Genomic DNA, 16754 nt, shown 5'->3' with positions numbered 1-16754 from the left:
CATGGAACAAAGAAAGACTTTATATGCTATAGACTAAACTACTGAGTGTCTGTTATATACTGTAGGGAGCAGTGAATGAGGGAGTTCACAGCCTACATGTAATTTCACCCTTTCCAATACAGATCATATACTTCATATTCAATGTGTTAAAACTCAAATTAAATATAAATGAAAAAACAGCAAAATCACCCTCAGTCTAAATGTGAGCAGGTGGTTTGAGCTGCGAGAACTTTACAGAGAGGCTGCAGAGTTAAAAATCGCTATCATACACACTGCTTGTCATGCATGTGAAGTGTTGAAGGCTACACTTGTGCTACATTTTCCTGGCATGGTTTTGACCAATTAGAGGGCAAGGTAAACGCCAATAAATACAAAGCAATCATGAGTGATCACCATCATTATATGAGAATTGATTGATCTGTGCTTACAGATTCTGTGCACCTGAAACAGCTTTTTTTGACAGTCATCATCAAAACACCAAACCATCACATTTCTTGTAGAAATTCTTGAGCAAACCTCCAGACAGTTGTCGAATCAAAGCCAAGAAGCTGTTCTTGGTGATTCGAAGCTTAAACACCTTTTGTTGGTGTTTGGCTTATTTTTGCCATGTACCTGTATGCTTGCCATTCCCTGAATCAAAGTTTCCTAAAACTATAGTTACAAATTCACAAGAAAGAGTTTATTCACTTGTCCGAGCATGAATCCCAGCCGTGAAATCAATTTACATAGCTTTGCCTTTCTCCAATAATACAATTAGTTTTGTGTCTGCTTTGACCTCTTTCTACGGCGTAGACCTTTTAATGTCCGCAGCAAAAGTTCACTCTGACTTCTGAAGCTGCCTGTGAAGAGCAGGGTGATCCATGACCCGTCTTTAAGTACAATTTCCTGTAGAAAAAGAATCCCCCTAATTTCTTCTAACTCTGCCATTAGCTACCATAAGCATGACCGGCCCGTTACCTTTTGTTTGGGCTCCCTTGAAACCACTATCTATTAGGTGGCTCAAATCAAATCCCTGCAGCCTGAGTTTAATAAGAGAATATTTTTGCTCCTATATTTTAACCTTGTTATCCAATATCCTGTCTTTTTACTCCTCAGTGTGTTTTCAGCACACAGAGCGACTCTGCTTGAGAGCTTGCCTCAGTTCACAACAGAGACCTGACATCCTGCCTCTCGGAGCACAAAAGTTCACCCAGGAGCTGCACAGACTAACAGCTTTGTCCTAGTCTGCTTTACTGGCACAGGATTAGTGAGTGTTGCAAACAGTTTACTACCTTTGAGCCAACTGTCATTTTTTGGTTTAACTCTACCTGGGGCATGCCTAGATGTTGGCTGGATTGCTTTTTATGGGTTTCAATATGAGGCTGTTCACTTACATTTGGCTAATTTTACTGGAAAGTGCATATTTCATTTTTTTGTATAATTATTTAAAATTTGCATCTCAGTTAACTTATATTTAATCACAGTCACCAAATCTCTTTTGTAGCTGAGACACATGATTAATAGGTACTATATGGTTTATTTGTGCCAATTTTCTGAACTGCAGTTGATTTTTTAAAAGTCTACATAACGCCCTTCCTGCGTGAGAGCTTCCACAATGGTAATTTTTAAGAAATGATGAAATATTTTAACATTGATTACCAAATATTTTTGCACTTTGAAATTGGGGTTTCTGGGCTCATAAAATTAGCTGAATTCAAAGAGAATTGTTTAATTCTAAAAGGGCAGAAAAACATGAAAAAACCCATCACAACTGAAGCACCGAGCCCTCCGAGGCAGGAAGCTGCAACAGAGTGACAGTATTGTACAGTACTGTACATCTAATATTGCCGACATAATGGTCATGTTACCGTCTCATTTACTGTACTTCCCCCATCCCAGGAAAGCTCTACCTCATATCTGCACTGCCTGTTAGGCTGTTCCAGAGACTTTTAAAGTGAAAGGAACTAGAAACAAAGCACAATCCGAGGACATGGAGTGCAATCTTGAAATGGAAAACTGAAATGGGGAAAAGGGTCTCTAGCTGAAATGTTATTTGGACGATAGCCTGCATAAGAAAGGAACTGTGTTTGGTTTCTCATTGAGAGTCACCAGCAGGGCTCATTGTGATAAGAAAATAAGTCTAATGTTACCTGATCTGGTATAATGTGGACCAATTACCACTCCATTGCACTTCATTACAGGACTGTAATAGGGCCGGGGGTCAGTGCTTGAGATGGAGTGGCAGAGGAAAATTGAGTCGTCATTGATAATATGATAAAAACTGACAGTGAGAGGCCCCTCCAACAAATTATTGAAATTTACAGTTGATAGGGAAACACTATAACCTCATTTGGTAAGCAGCTGGCAAGCACTTGTCCAAAGTAGATCCTCTAACACAATGAGAGGCTTATAGAGGAAGAGAAATCCAAAACTATCACTGAATAGTTTAGACTCTTGCTCATTGGCTTCTTGCTTTGAGTGTGCATTTATTCAGTAATTTAGAAATATCTAAAGTCACGCAAAGTACTCCAGAGGACAGTATTTCTCTTTTGAACGAGTGGAGACATTCTGTGAAGCAGCATAACTCATCATTATATGTTGCAAAATAATAAGCTGGCAAAGAAATCTGTCTGAACAAACAAATCAGCTCTGACTAGCATTATATTTATTTCTAGTGTTTCTCCACAGTGGAATAGAGAAGTGCAGAGGCTAACAAAATATAAAATCAGCCAGTTTCTGTAAACCAGTGTGCTGGCAACCATTTGTTTGCCTCAGTTAAAGTGCCTCCATTTGAGGCCCCTTGAATAAATAAATCAAATAAACTACCGTCAGACATACATTTTCAATCCATCAAGGTAATCAGATTCTGTTTACCTCAATAGGAACTATTCTAAAATGTTATTAAAAACTTAAATGGAGTTTAGGTGTGGAATAACTAGGCATAGGAAATGATGAGCAAACAGCAGGATAAGATTCCAATTACTATTAAACAAGCATTGCATTGACTGGTAAAGAGTAAAATAGCTTTGACATTTTCCACAGCCGGTGCTCCCACCTGACAGGCTTTGTCGTATGAGAGCACGGCAAATTCAATTCATGGGTTTTTAGAAATAAGGTAGTCAAAGCTCTCTGTCTCTCTTGAAATACTGCTTAAAGGCCCGTTTTCAATTATTTGGTCCGTGGTCAACATCCATATGTGTGGTTCAGGAATACATTACTTATTATGGAGTAATAGTTTATATATTTTAACAATGTAACTATGACAGTTTGATGGAAGGATTGGGATAAATATATAGTATAAAAAAGAAATAAGACATAAAACCTTTTATTGTTATGTTATTTTTAAAAGCTGAATCAAATACATAAGGCAGTATGTGTTAAAATGTGTTTCTTCTAGCTGGCTGTAATTTTCTTGAAGCACTTACAACATGAAGAATTCAACAAGGCCATAACCTTGTACTGAGGGAAATATAATTTATGAACCATTTAGAAGACCAGTCAAGTTTATCTCTTATATCTAAATAGGCAATATATTGAATGCATGCTTCATTGATCAAAACTGTTGTGGAACAACTTATCGAGCAACCATCTTTAACTACTATTTAAAGATCATTTTGCTTTCATCTACAGTCTCCACTCAGCTGAAATCACTTCAACATGATAAGACAGTCAATTTGGATGTCAGCTTTGGCTACAGTAATCACACTGGCCACTAGATAACTGTGACTTTATTTATTTATATTGAGCCCTGTGCGTGTCTAGTTGAAGATAATAGTTTCATTTTGCAGAGAAAGTTTGCCAGCTACCCTCATTGTGGAGCAAATGTGACAGATTTCTGCTTCATTAGGATTCATCGGGCTGACAAAGATGGATTCATAAGATGAATCAACAATAGCAAAAGCAATCTGCAGGATTCCATGAATCTCTTGAGTTTGCTTCTACTGGCTTAAATATGTGCTTTACAGCCCGACATTTACAGATGCCAGGTGACACCAAAATAAAATATATGAATAGGTGCACTCTAAAAAGTACTGGTTCGAGAAATACCAAATATACACAATAAATAAATAAATAAATAAATGAATAAAATAAATATCCAATCCCCGCTTGTTACAATAATTAAAAAAATAATTGGCATAATTAAAAATAAGGACTTTTGGACAAGACATGTTTTGGATACACAGTCTAAACAATAGAAGCACTGCCTGTAAAACCCCCATAGATACCATTAACAATGTTGCTGGTGGTTGAATCCGAATCACTGAATCAATGAATCTACCCCATTTCTTGGAATTTCTATAATCTTATGATGTCAATAGTCATAACTATCACAATCTTCTGTAAAAGGAGCTATTGAGAGAATATCTATCAGGTTAAACATTGTTAGTGAACTGGACATTACATCCATTAATTCATGCTTGTGTAAATGGTATAACACTGACAGTGATATACAAATGTAACAGCCATTATACTTACATATTAAACATGATCAGTTAAGAGACCGTATTTTATAGAACTGAATCATGTGGAAACTATTTTGCACACATTTCTTTGTGGCGTCGGCACGGCCTGTATTTTCACTATTCTGTTGCTATTATTTATAGAATCAACTGCATGTGTTGTATCATCTTGCATTACTGTACTGTACTGTGTATGTATTTTTGCATTCTTTACACTTTACTTTACTTTGCATTTGATAGCAAACATTTGCAAATAGTAAACTATGAATTAAAAAAAACACATGAAGTCATAACCACTGTCGGAGTTTTTGATGGGAAATGTGATCCAAGGACCAGATGTCAATAATCAATATTTCCACATCAGTTCATGTTGATTTTTGAGTTACTTTATTAACAGGTCTATTTCAGCTCTAAGAGTAACACCCATATACATTAATACTTCAGCGTGTTCTCTAGTATCATTTGAAATCTTGGACATGTCCCCCTGTAGCATGTAAGGGCCCTTTTTTGGTGGATTCTTGATGATATCGAACTGGTCTGTTTCCAAAAGTTATCTGTGGCCTCGGAAAGACTATCAGTGACAGACTACCATTGTTTTGCTCGATGGCACTGTGCCAGATGGGGCTGTTTGTCCAAGTTAGCAACAGTAACATCGAAAGGTGGAACATTAAAAGGTCACTTATTGCACTGCTTCATTACATATGACAGCAGATGAAGCAGTATTGTTGAAGGATTAAGGAATATTTTATGGCATTTTTGCTTTAATGGTGTGCAGTGGAGGGTGACAGGAATAAGTCGGGGATGTCAGACAGCAAAGGTCATGAACCATGTGGAACAATAGAAACATAAGGCACCATTAGATATGGGTTAATTAAATGCAGATTTGATGATGACATCCATCCTGTTTTTGTTCCATTATAGGCGGGTACAGTAACCTGGGTCTACCTGCACTGGTATGGCTCCTTTGAGAAACTGATAAAGGTTCCTTCACAGTTCCAGTGTGAACAACCCATAAATGGATCCTACTGGAACATTTCTTTGGGGTTTTCAAAATATCACCCAAACCGTTCCTACAGGGACTATTATGAAGGTTTTTTGGAAGTCACCTCAGGGGTTCATAAAATATTAAATATGGAGGAACTGTGAAAGGGGCCTCCAAGAAGCTTTAATTTTTAAATTAAAGTGCATACTTACAGAGATATTGCATTACAGAGCTTGTTATTGCCACTATTGCCAGTATAGCATGAGGATTTTGCACTTCCACAATTAGACACAAGAGGTCAGAGCTCCACTGCAAATACCATGAAATACTGTACCTTGGTGTTTAATCCATAGCTACTGTATGCCAGACATGCACTATTCATTGTTATCATAAAGGCCATTGCCTGAAAGATGTCTGTTGAAATAAGTTTGCTTAAAACATCATTACAAATCCAATTAATAGTGTCATTAAAGTAGATGAAAAGAGTGACAACATTGTGTGATTTGAAATTCCCTGAAATTACAGAAAGCCTACAGCTGAATACCAGGTAACAATCTGACTTGTCAGTGATGTTTAAATGTAGACATTGTCGAGGACGGTACTGCTATGGGCTTTACAGATTTGCATGAGCTGTACTTTAATTCTACACTTACGGTAATTATTGGATTGATAAAAATAAAAAAAAAATCCATCAGTGAGGCAGACTGTTAGCTGCAAAGTCCATGTTAAACTGCAGTGTATAGCTCTTTATAATATAGTATGTCCAATAATATATCAATCATTTAAATCTGATATAAACAGCGAAATTTAAAACTCATAAGCTATAGCTGTCAGCTGATCTTGTGAACATTGTTTTTACTGAAACTCTTTATTCAGAGTCAATGGTATGTATCTGTTACCAGGTCTATCTCTACTAACTGTCCACTTGACAACATACCATCATTCATGCCATGAGAGGATCAACAGAGCTACAGGAACTGACTTAATACAATTTACCAGCTGATCAGTGAAATCAATCTTGTTTGTAAAAAGGTTCCTATTTATGTTTCTTTCAGAGTTAAAGCAAATTAGGTTCCTGGCTTTACGTAAATGACCACTGCTAAGATACTGGATTTAAAATGTGAAACCCTTCTATTGTAGCAAAATGACTGAATATTTTCTGATAGAGCTTGTTAAAATTTAGTGTTGATTAACTGAATTTAGTCTATAATAACATGCCCTGATATTTCCATAGGATTGTATATTGTTGCATTTTTTGGGTTAGGGATCTGCTGTGGATGCTGCTGTTTTTGGGGATCCGTTGTACAAAGGTAGATATACAAAGTATCCTCCTTCATTAATGCGTTTAACTTGAACATCAAAGCACTATTGATAAATGTTCAGGTTGAAGAAGGGATTTAAATTCTTCATTTGTTTTTTTCATTCTTTGAAACAAGTCAAATCTCTCCTAATATTCAAATAGTAAATTAAGCCAATTTAACCCTTTAAACAACACTGTCCCATCCATGGGAAACTTTATTGTTGTAAAAATGTAAAGAATAACCTTTCAAATGAGACCAGGGTAATGAACAGTAACCTTTTTATTTTGGGTACATCATTTTTTGGTTTGTGCACAAAAATAGAGGTGCCTGGTAAAATGTTAAAGGAATTATTCAATTTCTGTTGTATCTCTGCAGTCATATTGTAAGTAGCTGTATGTCATACTGTAAATAGCCCTAAAAAATAGACAGCCTGTGCTATCAGTTGTCATCTTTCTGAGGATATACAAAAATAGACCCAATAAAAACTTTTATCTTTATATGTCCAGTTTCTGTGGAATTACTGAGCTGTATGAGTGAGATCAGCAGTTCTACAGAAACACAAGGCAGATGTGAAAACTAGTCTGTGACGGTGTCAGGTCTAATCGCTGATTGCACTTCCTGTATCATCATGAAAACTGGCTAAAGTTAAAACACAGCCTTAATCCATCAAATGAATCTCCCTTTACTTTTAAGTAAAACATACATTTCTCTAATTAGCAAAGGACGCTGTTTCAACTTGCAAACATCAGCTAATAAACTAATTCTCTTCTATAAAACATTTCAGACAAACTGAACAAATGTTGCTATATTTGCTAAATCCTGATGTAAGCATACTCACAATATCTCTAAAACAATGATGCTATTTTTCACCTCCAGTTTTCAACTTTGACAGAAATATTTTCTAGCCAATAGAACAAAAACCCAAATTAAAACAAACAATAAAAAGGTTAATACTGTAGAGTGACTAGCTTCTCCATCATGCTACCTGATGTATCAACATTTTAACAATTGTTTTGACAGCCAATAATTTCAGTCCACTTCTAAACCGAATGCCACATATCCAAACCCGACAGGAGAGAATGAACACCAGTATCCCATTAATGCTAATCTGTCGTCTCCTTTTGCTGTCAGAAAATGTCCTCCATCTGACACGCCGTCCCCATTTTCTCCTCCATCATTGACAGCATTGACACTGAGAGGATTACAAGGTAAATCAATAAACACCACAGGCTTCATGAATGGGCGCAAGTCTCGATGAAGTGATACCTTCAGACCGGGTTAGGTCTATTTACCTGTGATATCAATCCACAGTGGAATCCCTGGGATCCATACTCTATAGTTAAGATCAGATGTCACCACGCTTAACAATGAGACGACACCTCGCTACTCTACAGCACAAATCCACCCGGTGTTGTTCAATCATAACGTGAACACCAGCTACCCAGATGTCAATGTTGATGGTATGTAACACAAAAGAGCCTTTGTTATCCTGTCCATCCCTTCTGTTCCTCTTGAATAAAATCATTATATTCACGTGTGTACAAGCTGATGGTCTTAGTGCTCAAACTACACAATAAATGAAGCTCTAAAACTGGATTTTCTTAACTTCCTGCAACTTTAGCGACTTCGTATTTCCATTTTCAGTTGGATGGTAGATCTCTTAACTTTCAGCAAATGGCATGGGACAAGAAGAGGCAAGACTGCCGACCAGACAGACGAGCGTTCCACTCTCCAGCTCTTAACAAGCATAGTAATACATCAGTCAAAAGCAATAATTTTACTATTAATGAAATTCCAATTTGCCTTCAGTGCATTTCACGTTGACATTTTCCACATTGCAACAGTGCTTTGATAAAGTTTTTAAAATGCAAAAACGCATCTAAGAGGCTAAAGACCAGCCCGGGTGTCAGCGTGCCTGGCAGAGGACTATGGTACTTAATTTTTATCGCCATGTGCCCGGGGCATTGGAAGCCTGAATGTTAACATTGGCTCCATTTTCATTATCATCATATGATTATGGATTTTACTGCATTTAGCTGATAATACAACTAGGAGCTCACCTTAAAAGAAGTTGCTCGGAGGTTTCATTTCTGCCCAAATGAAATTTTCATTTGACAAACAAGTATAATTAGGCTGCACTTCTTGTTCAGTGTCAGTCTGTTTTCTGATTGAACTTAGACCAATTTGCTGCCACTAAATGAGTTTGAATAATTTCCATTCTGAATGTCTTGGGGACATTAGCTTTAGGAGTGCTAAGTGGCAGCATGCTTTTTGAAGTTGCTGATTATTTGATGCCACCCCTGTCTACCTATACGTTTTTGAGCTTACTTCAAAGTTACCAAGGGGGAAAAAAAACTCCACATAGCCTACCTTGGAGTACAATGAGAATTTGAAAGTGTTTTTTGGCCAGGTCTGGGAGGCAAAGTGAAAATTACTTTAATAAGTGTGTAATACACTTCGTTAGCTTCAATGCTCTTTGCTTCTTCACTTTATTTCTTTCATGTGGCCACTTTTATTGTACTGAATGAGCGGATTTGTTTCTGTTGAAACTGTACACCTAATAACTAATATTGTAGTATCAGTTTCATTAAACCTGCTAATTATAAATGAATACATTATGAATTATGAGAAGTGCTGAATGGCCAGCTGTCTTACAGTTATTGATAATAATGTGACACAATAATGTTCAGTATCCATCAGAGAATAAGTGGTAAATATGCTGCCTGTTGGGAGTTATACCACACTTTACCCGTATGAAGTGTTTATTTTCCATCATACAATAACCATAAATATATTAGGAGACAAAACTGTTGCAGATTACCTACTATTAATAGAACTGTAAGCCTCTGCAGCCAAAAGATGAGAAAAAGCAGACCGCTATGGGTGTCAGAGTAAAGTGTGGTTATTTGTATATTTTCCCCTAATGGATTTGGTAGATGATCTAAAATCTGAGTAACAGCTATTTCAGTGGGGGTAATCCAGTCATCCTCAAAAAAAAAAAAAAAAAACCCAAAGCGGAAGGAAATTGAACGCGAGAAATTGAGTAAATAAACTGCGTGAGGGAATAAGAAATAGAGGATCACAAATAAAGCTCAATGTAGGATTGATGAGAGGAAATGGGGATTTTGACAATGTGATTAAGTAATGGTTTTAAAATATGGAAGCAGTGGTAAAAAGAGAATAATTTACTCGGGTATAAGAGCACTGCATGTCAATAAAGGGCAGAATTATATTTCATTATCATAAATAAGAAAAACCAAACTGTGGCTTGGTTATGGAGGAGTTTAAGAACTGGTGAGACAGTGATCCTCCAAAGCAGCACTGTCCTCTGTGCAGAAGGATCATTTGAAAACCGAATGTTTCTTCTAGACCTCCTTTTGTTGGCTGAATTTAACGATATTTTTCATTCATCACGATGAAGCGAGTAGGTGGCACTCTGTAGCATAACAATTATGAATATTTACACATATAAAATCATGGTGGGTGTCCTGTACATTACATTTGTAGACATATGACAGGAATGAAAAGAGAATTTTCAAAGAAACAAATTCAAGCCTTCCTCCGACTCTGTAAAGGAACTCTCTGCCCAGAAACACAAGATCAAGCTCTTATTCCTGAAGTGGCACTAAATAACCGAACTACATACAAAGCAATGGTGGTTTGCAGTACAGTACCGTTGAACTAACATGACAAAGAGCTCAGAGACCACTACAAAGTGGAGATAATGCTGTGGAGTCAACTCAAAAGACAGAATTACTGTGGATCCAAAAGGATTGCAGCACATCTGCAATTCATTTATATTGTACTCATATTTCCAAGGAATGAAACAACTTCAAAATTGTACAACAAGCTGACTTACACAGTGATATTCTGTGGCTTTGTCAGTTCTCAAATCAATCACTCAATGAGTACATTAATGTGGAAAAAATGCCGTCAATCTGGTGAATGGTAATGGATAAACAATGTTGCAACAAATGACGACATTGAACTGAATTTCAGCGAAGTTTTGCTTATGTTGGCTGTTGAATAATAGAATAATGATAGAAAGACATGGGGAAATGTTCATTTAATTGCACAGTTTCTACGGAAGGTTTTCATTAGGGTTTTACACTCTGTGCAAACTGAAAGGTAGGTTTTTGAAAGGTTTTCTGTTAGTTTCTGCATAAACTTCCCTGAATCATTAGTCATTTTTGGTCGAATTTCTGTCTTCATAGTCATCTGTCTTATTGAACCACTACAGCGGTCCAACAGGCACCCAATCTGAGTGCTATTACCAAAGTACTATAATATATAGTGGAAGAAGAACAACAACAACAACAAAAAAACACATCAAGGTAATGTACTCAGATGGATCAACTTTTAAATGTTGGTAGTTCATGCAGCAATGAACTGATTTTTACATTTATATGATAAAGCTGTTGCTACATTTCCATAATTTCCTGTTTTAAGTCTTTCATTAGCTCAATGCAGGTGCCATGCAAAAATCTGAAAAAGCTTCTTACCACAACCTGAAAGCACAGAATTTTAATTGACGTGGTGAAATTTTTTGCCAGGCGTGATTCCTGTCTAGTTCTGTATAATTCTATGACAGAAACTGCTGACTTTTGCTCGTTAACGTCTGCCATAATGATTACCGAGAGCTTCACAGCATTGTGGAGACAGGCAGCTTCTACCTGGGTTTCAGATATTTGTGGTGTGTGGTGACAGATTTAACTTTAAAATACTTTTTTAGAGGATAATGATTATGTCTCAACTAGAAGCAGTACAAAGTACTGTTCTTTGTTGGCTAACCAGAAATGATGATAATGAAACATGTGTCAAGTATTTCTAACACCAAGTCATAAAAATGGATCACAGATTGACTGGATATGTATACTGTATATCTATTCAATGTGGATATCTCAGTAGCCATTAAGCATTCAGCGCAAGTCATTCAGTGACATGTTTGGATGCTGGTACTAAACAAGCTATTTTATTACAGCAGGATTTTAAATAATTTATATACAGTAGCAAATAATAGTGAATAAAGTACTTGTCATTACAATGTAATGCTTCTGGTTGGTTTAACAATTGTAATGAAGGTGTCTTTGTATATAAATTATTTTATTAGGTTAATCAGACCATCTAAAACAGGAGATTCATGATACTGATCATTTATTGTGTGCACCTTTTGGAATCAAATTAATTCAATGAACAGTAGCAAAACAGTTACTTGTGACTAAACTATTACCATCAAACACATTTTTTAATTGTACTGTTCTATTTATATACTGTACTATTTCACTCATTTATTCTGTCATATTTCTGATTGTCAATGTGATGTGTGACCAGGTCATCCCTCATTCATTTTTTTTTTACATGAGTAAACTGACATAAAGATGAAATCATGGACCATTTGTGCTCTGAACATACATACCTACTTGCAATAGTAATGTTGTTATATAGTAATAATATTGTGCTTTTATAATAAACTGAGCTTTCATAATATCATTACAAAATGACCAACTCAAATAATGACTTTGCTTGCTAACTGTAATGCAAACAAAAAGTTTTAGAAGTAATTAGAACAAGTTAGAGATGATTTGTCATCTCCCCTGTTAAGGATTTCCAAAGATTAAATCTCTCTTAGCCCACTCCACAAACACAAACAGTGATAAAGCCAAAATCAGATTTTGGTATCTACAGCCCACAGTTTGCATCCCCTATCCATAAGAAAGCTGCTTAGCTTTGGCAGCTAGCGCATATATGAATTGTTCCAATGACGGCAGAGTGCAAGATACCTCTGAACCGAGCGGTTAGGAGCACAGTTAGGACGAAACAATACAAATGATTTGTAGCCATAATTATTGAAGCCCTTGAGATCCGGCAGTTTAAGTAGCCGTTTCATCATTAATAGCAGAGTTGATCACATGCTTTTGCTGTTGGGAGTTCACTCAGCTTCAATAACCATCAATATTCTGCCTCTATTCAGATCTATGGCTAAATCCCAGGTGAGTGACAGGTGCCAGCTACAGGGCTGTTAGGAGAGAGCGTTTGTTGATATAACCGTGTTTTCCTCTCTTTGAGCGACTGATCTGCAAAGGTACACATAAAGGCCCTCCTTCAGCAATGTACACAGAGCACTTCGAAAGGAGTACATAAAATGCCCCCCTCCCCACCTCCCCTCACACTCCTCCAACCCCCTACAACATTAAACAGTGTGGAGGGGGTGCGGTGGGAGGCGAGGGAGGTGGCTGGGGGACTCAAACAAACGCTGGAGAGTGGCAAGTTTGCATTTGCCCATACCAACAAGCTCCTATCTCATTAACAAACCGCTGAAATAAAAGAGTGCTTTTTTGGCTCACAGCTATAAAAAAAATTATCATAGTGATGATGTTCCTCAGCCGTCAACAGAGCTGTGATAACGTTGTTTGATGATGACTTTCCCATGAATGTTAAGCAGCCGCCGCGGCAGAGGAAAGGAGCTTATCAGCGCCTAATGCCCATCTCTAATTCCTGCCCTTCTTGAACTAGCCATTTTCTAACAGCGTTAACTGTCAAATTTACATCCCGTCTTAATGCCACTAAAGAGTACGGGGGATGAAGAGTAAATGACAGCAGTGTAATGAGGAAGGCAAGGCATTCCTTCCTCCACTTTCTCTCCCCCTCTCTTTCTCTAAGTAGAAGGAGATTTCCACAATATGGGGGCTTTTTTTCTTCTTCTACTGTGCCATGATGCCGTGATGGAGAGCTTACCTGTGAACTTACAGTACTGTAGGTGCACATGAGCTTAATTAGCAGCAGGCTCTTTTGTGAACGAGGAAAAACAGCTTTTTTTTTTTTTTTTTTTTTTTTTTTTTTAAGGCACTGCAAATAAACGCTGTACACAGCATACAAACATTTCTGATAATGAAGCACATGGGTGTGATCTACATTTAGAAGTAATCAGCAGTTTGTTTAGAAACTGATGGTGAATGGGATCAACTTGAGCTGAATAACTGCCACCACCAACAAAGCCGTGATTTTATTACGATAAATGGAGGCCAAGAGGGCGTATTTAGAGTACAGAATGACTGGCAATCACATCGTATTTGCTTTATTTTTATTGCCAAAGTGTATTTTCAATAAATGATTCCTTTCCACGCACTTCTTAACATCAATAAGAAAACAACTATTTCCCCATTATAATTAAGGCTTATTGGAAAATAACAATAACGCTGTTCTGTAGTGTAATACAGTTATATCATCATCATACATCATAACACTGTAATAAGGTTTAGTGAAAGACAGACATCCTGAGCTAAATCTCTTCTACCAAATGTTTTTTACACGATATGGTGCGAGTCCTACCGTAGGTCGCTTGTTCACATAATGAAACAAAACAAAGAACTACATCAGGATGTTAACTGAGTAAAACGGAGCTTTTGTTATCTGGGAGCTGACCACTTTTAATTCTGTGTTTCTAAATTGGCATTTTGGGTATTAAGTCAATTAAAAATGCTGAACTATAGCAGGAGACAATCACTTCTGACATTCAAATAAAACAACGAGAAAATTGCATCAGCTTCAGTGCCAAAACAAATTTAGTTTTACATTGATAGGCTGTTACTTTTGATATGTGTAGTTTTTATTCGATTATTTATTTTTATAATAAAATCATCATGTTACTGGATTCTGTCCCGTCAATTCATATTTATAGTAGCTAGAGCAAATTTTGCTTTCAGAGCAAGCATAGAATCGGTCACACGTAAGGTGTTTTACTAATTTTCTTCTCATTACTGCATGAATTCCTACATAAACTGATCAGGTTTCCCAGGGAGCGTTCCTCCCTTTTTCCCCAAGAAAGCCTCCATATTTATGCACACTTCTGCTCCTTTTTATGCAGATGAGACAAGTTGAAAGTTTTTTAATGTCTGCATGTAATTTAAGATGGCATTTAAGCCTCCTACCCTAGATGCTATCATCATAATTAATTCATCAGGTAATATTTCCCATTATTCCAAGGCATTATTTTATGTCAGGGTAGGTAATGAATAGCTACAAGGGCATGCACACTATTTAGCTACAAAGTAAAACACTGTCCTGTCCTCAGTACAGATTATTCAGAAGTCTAGTGGAAACTATAGAAAGGACACATTTTAAAATTACATCAGCTTTGGAATGGGATAAAATATGAACTTGCTACTTACATGCATGTATATATGTGATGGGTGATTATTTGACAAGATGAGCGCCATATCATTGTGTCGCTACTTTTTTTTGACTCAATCAGTGAGGAGGGGTGGGGGGTGGGGGGGTTCATTTTCAATATTCAATCTCCATTCTCACACAGGAAAATTGGAATAAAGATAAACAGAAGAAAGGTTGTACCTTCCATCTATGCTGTTATAATCAACCATGCAAGTGAACCTATGAATATGTAGTCCATTTCATCTGAGGGGTCTGACTCTGGTAGGGCAGGCCAGTGGAGATTAAATCTCAGCTCATCTGATTGGACCATATAAAGATTCAAACTGGGTTAATTTCATGCCAATCTGGTTGCCTCCAGTGAAACTATCCAAAAGGCAAGAGGCTATAATGATTTGGAAAGGAAGAGACAACAGATAAATGGTGAAATGAAGTTGAAGGGCCTTCTTACCTTTGAGAAGAAATATTTCAATTTAAATGTATCACTTTATCAGGGTAAGGTCCTCCAGCTTTGCAGCTCTGAGATTACACCAATTAAACATCAAATATGGTGAACTAACTGCAAATGAAAAAAATGCTCCTGTTTAAGAGTTGGCTTTCTAGCTGTTGTTCAGACACATTTGGTTGCAACTGCAATTAGCTAAAGCTGCTGCATATAGATTATATAGAAGAGGTTAAACAGGCCATGAAATTATTAGAAAGTGAATGTCTCTCAAATCTCTCAAGTGAATTGAAAAGTATTTGATTTAAAGTCAGTTAATTGATTCATAGTTTTGGTCATTTAGTCAAGTAAACTATACATATTTGATCATTAGAAAGAAATTATGTTTTACAATATTTGCACATAATATATTGTAATGTATACGACAGTGTAATATAAAAATATTACATATAATATCCTTCCATTGTCACAAACAGATTGTAAACATGGTGCATATACTCTTAATATATGCACATAAAACCACCTCTGTATATAGAGTAAGATCATTTTTTTGTCCAGCTCCTGCTCGCTTATATTTGTTTATCTGGTTGTCTTAGTTCTTCTTGTCTAGTTTATTCCTCTGTGCAGTTAAATTCTTTGTATTTGCCAACATACTTATCCAATAAAGTTAAGTCTAAATCTGATTCTGATAGCACCAATGTTATTTTTTAACATTTAATTGAGTCAATCTTTAACTGAGCGATTAAAAAGTAGCTTGAACAGTCAATCATGAAAACAATGTTTGGATTATTGAAGCATGTGTTTTGAAACCAACATTAAAACTCTTGTCATTTCCAGGCACTTTAGGCTGCTAACAAATACTGCTATTCCATAGGTAAAACTATACATCAATATCAAACCTAAGAGTTTGACATGTCAGCTGAAAGATCATACCTGACCTGACTGAGTGTTGGTAAAACCAGGAAACATCCAGCAGACGCAGCAGTGCTTCGTCTCCGTGATGAGGGCAAACCTTTCCTTTGCTCTGCAGCTTGCTGCTGCTGAGCTCTGCCTGTGGACACAATAGATTTGACACAAGAGTGCTGATGAATCTCATCAGTTTAATGTGTTTATGCTCGCTAAGCCCTAAAAGCTTATTGCTGTTCAATGGAGTGCTACAAAGTTACCTAATTTCCCCCCTGGTCGTCTCTCAGCACGTGGCCTCTCTCTGGGTCTGCTGGCAACACAGACTCCCAATAACATGATGTGCTCTGCAACCTGTGGAAGACAGAAGGCACGCTATGTCTCCGTGATTTGTGTTATCGGGCAGAGAATAGACCTTGACAGAAATACAGTGAGCACAGATATTACTGTTTTTTTTCCCCCACCTTAAATTCAACCCATGACTGTCTCTCTCCCTCCACATTGATCCCTTTTTACAGCCT

This window comes from Scomber scombrus, chromosome 12, assembly GCF_963691925.1.
Source record: "Scomber scombrus chromosome 12, fScoSco1.1, whole genome shotgun sequence".
Taxonomy (NCBI): domain Eukaryota; kingdom Metazoa; phylum Chordata; class Actinopteri; order Scombriformes; family Scombridae; genus Scomber; species Scomber scombrus.
Note: the sequence above shows the minus strand (reverse complement) of the source record.